The sequence below is a fragment of the Silene latifolia genome, chromosome 9 (assembly GCF_048544455.1).
Source record: "Silene latifolia isolate original U9 population chromosome 9, ASM4854445v1, whole genome shotgun sequence".
Lineage (NCBI taxonomy): Eukaryota > Viridiplantae > Streptophyta > Magnoliopsida > Caryophyllales > Caryophyllaceae > Silene > Silene latifolia.
In genome coordinates, this window is record NC_133534.1 from 71,901,718 (window position 1) to 71,905,772 (window position 4,055).

General features: G+C 36.2%; 1 non-coding gene across 1 annotated transcript; it reads right to left on the reverse strand.

The window, feature by feature from the left end:
- Positions 1–2,550: 2,550 nt before the first annotated feature.
- On the reverse strand, positions 2,551–2,657 carry LOC141604428 (small nucleolar RNA R71). Its single transcript, XR_012526128.1, has one exon. It is a non-coding gene; the product is annotated as a small nucleolar RNA R71 (small nucleolar RNA).
- Positions 2,658–4,055: the final 1,398 nt, after the last annotated feature.

A 4,055-nucleotide genomic window follows, 5' to 3' on the forward strand; every position in this document is an offset into this window, starting at 1 on the left:
TAACATGCATGGATAAATTTCGTGATATCTCATAATAACACAAATTTTACAAGTTTTATATGTTATTGTTATAACTCGGAAAAACTTTTAACCGATTTGCATTCAAACAACCGTGGCTCTCTGATACCGATTGAAAGAAAAGTAGATCTATATACTAACATATTCATATATGTTTTAATTTAATTTGTCATAAAATTAAAGTTGGATTTTATGCATGCAAACTAAAATAAAAGAAGATAAGAAAACATTTTCTCACCATATGAAATTCGGTCATATTGGGCACCAACAAGATCTCCTTCTTGTTAGGTCTTGAGCTTTCCAATAACGGATGAACATACAAAAATCCCAAAGTAGAGATTCTCCAATTAGTAGCACCCAAGACAATCCTTTAATCCCACAAATAAACATGTACTAGATGTTTGTATTGTAGTTTACCTTAAAATCTATTACTAATACTCATATACTACTTTTAGTAATCTTAGTAATTTATATGAACAATTTGGATTAAAATCTCATCTTTTTGATGAAGATTAAAGAGAGAGAAGAGAGAATATTCATGAACACTTGCATGTTGATTGAATGGTAGTGTAAGAATAAAAGAAAAGAACCAACAACCCATAAAGAGAGGGAGTGTCACAGTTTTTGGAGCCTCAAATGGCATCATTTCTTTTCCTTTTACTCTTCTCAAAAATAGTAGGTGTGTAAGATATGTAAGACTAGTTGTAGGTAGGCATCATTATGTTTATTTTATCAATTAAAATAAAACAACCAAAACCCACTAACACACCCTCCATTTTCGGTCCATTACTTAAAATGGACTACCATTTTATTTTGTCAATTTGTCATTTGTCACACAATATGTCACATGTAGTATGATACATGTTATTAATTAATTTAATGCATATTTATCACATAAATATCATTTCATGAATTAATTAAATTACATACAACAAATTGACAAGTGATACTTGATCACTTAAATAAAATGGGTCATATAGTTATAATTCACAACTTCTTGTAATTATAATTAACCATTCATTCTTATCTTTATTGTTTCTCAAACAATAAATAATTTTAGCAACAAAGCATTTTATTACTAAAATATAAATCTTATTTAATCTCATTACAATAAGATATCAATATTCTCTCTCACAAATCGAATTGTTCAATTTTAAAGAATTAATTAATCTGTATCGGTATACAACTAATTAACCTTTTCAATTAAGGGAATCGTCCTTTAGGTGTGACCTCAAGGGATCAATCGATCACCACCGTCGCACGACGACGAATGTCAAACTCTAGTCAACCAATCATTACCGATATGTGTGGACCAGTTGACTATATATGTAATGTATCATCCCTTTCGTATTCTTGAAATGAGATTTAATAATGATATTTAAATCATGTGATCGCACTATTGTTGAGGACACATTTCCCAACAGTAAGATATAACCCAACTCAATCCATCACAACAATAATTGCTTGCTTATAATTTGAGAACATGTTTGTATGATCAATTCCCATGATTCCCCTATGACCCCATGATACCCTAGTGCTTTTTATCAATTGTTTACAACCCTTTCATTTCATCTTGCTTATTTACTTTCATTGCTATTTAGTTTAGTGACCTTCTACATCAACCCAAATTGTGACACCCCTAAGACACCACTAGTTTCAATAGAAATCTCATCTCAATTCCCGTCCATTGGGATCCGACCTTTACTTGCCTCTTTACTAATTGTAGAGTTGTTTCTGAAGCTATAAATTGTGTTTTGATTCGGACATGACCCAACGACAACATCTATTCAATTGTGAACACGAAACGGACCGATCAAAAATGGCGCCGTTGCCGGGGACGGTGTTAACTTGATTTAGATTTTCTTATATTGTTATTAGTTGTGTCTTTCTTTGCCTTGGGGAAGTAAAACTCCTCAAGGTTTGTTCTAATTGTTTTCGAGTTATTTGATATTTTGCATGTCTAGAAGGTCACAAGGTGATTTGTTACCTTTTGATCGTGAAATTGAAAGAACTTTGACAGCCAATAGAAGACTTGCTAGGAGGAATTTGAGAGGTATTAGTGAGGTTGTAGATATTCAACCAACTATTGAGTTCATCAACCCTTTTGCAAGAGAAGGTGAGGAGAACCCAACACAAAATACCATACAAAATCAACCCACAATGCCTAAGTTTTCATCACATTCCGTACCCACTGAGGAGAACCTACCCAATGGTACTCCCACACCACAACATTTGACCGAAAATTTTATTGCTAAATCCGCCTTTATCCAATTAGTCGAAAGGAGCCAATTTGGGGGGATGCCTAGTGAAGACCCTCATTCTCATATGGAAACCTTTTGTGACTATTGTGATGCGATTTCTCAAACCGGTGTAACTCAAGACCAAATTGAATGGGTCTTATTTCCTTTTTCTCTAATTGGCACCGCGAAACAATGGTTGAAAGGCCTTGATAAGGCCACTCTCGGAATAGATTCTTGGAAGAAATTGGCTCTAGCTTTCTACAAAAAATTCTACCCACCGGAAAAGACTAACATGCTAAGAGCTCAAATTACGGGTTTTAAGCAAAGGGATGAAGAATCTTTGTATGAAGCTTGGGAGCGGTTCAAGGGAATTTGTCGCTCATGTCCTCACCATGGACTTAGCGAGTGGTTCTTGGTACAACAATTTTGGAACGGTCTATATGAAGATTCAAGGAACATTCTCAACATAGGATCAAATGGAATGTTCACCGAAGTTGATGACAATCAAACTTGGAACAAGATTGAGGAAATGGCGGTCCATAACTCGCAATATAGTAGACCTCGCAAGGCTACTAGAGGAGGAAAGCATGAATTGGACTCCGTTACTCAATTGGGTGCTCAACTTAGTGCTCACATTGACACAATCAATTTGAAGTTTGAAAAAGCTATGGCTAGACTTGAAGAAGCCTCAAAATCACCAAAGCATCATGTTAATGCCATGACGGCATCCTCATCAATCCCAAGTGGGATATGTGAGAATTGTGGAACTTTGGGACATGACCAAAGTGAATGTAGGGGAACAAATGAACAAGTGAATGATTTCCAAGCATACAAGAGTGGTACCCCTTGTTCCAACTATTACAATGAAAACACCAAATTCCATCCAAATCTCTCATACAAAAGCCAAAATGTTCAAAACCCTCAAACAACATACACCCCACCTCCCATGAGAAACCAAAATCAAAGACCCTTTTACAACCAAAACCAAGGTTACCAAAATCAAAATCCATACAATCACCAAAATGACCAGGGTTTTGATGTTCAAAAAGCAGTCCTCCAAATGCAAAAGAATCAACAAGATTTTTTCACTCAAATGCAAAAAGATAGTCAAGCAAAGGAAACCACCATCAACAACATTCTACCTCACACCAAAATGTTGGAAACCCAATTGACTCAACTAGCATCTTCAAGCTCACAAAGACAAAAAGGGCAATTACCACCTCAAGGTAATCCCCCAAGACATGAAACGGATAGTGCCATTCACTTGAGAAGTGGTACAAGGTATGAAGCACCGAAGAAGCAAGTTGAGGATGAAATTGTGGAAGCTACAGATAAGGAAGAAATTGTGCAAAACTCCAAGGATGGAGAATCATCAAAAGAAGAGATTTCAAAGAAAAATGAAGACAAGGTCAAGGAGAAGGAGCCCATTGTGATTAGACTTCCTTTTCCAAGTTGTCAAGCCAAGCCCAAATTTAATGATCAACTTGGAAAATTTATGGAAATTGTGAAGAATTTGGAAGTCTCAATTCCTTTCACGGAATTAATCAATCACGTGCCGGCCTATGCGAAATATATGAAAGACATCCTCACAAAGAAGAAGTCAATCCGGAAGCTTGAGACTATCGCCTTCACTAAGGTGAGTAGTGCAATACTTCAAGGGAGTTCACCTCCAAAACTCAAGGATCCGGGAAGCTTCTCAATACCGTGTACCATTGGCGACACCACGATCAACAAAGCCTTGTGTGATCTAGGGGCTAGTGTGAGTGTTATGCCGTACTCGGTGAGTAAAAGGTTGGG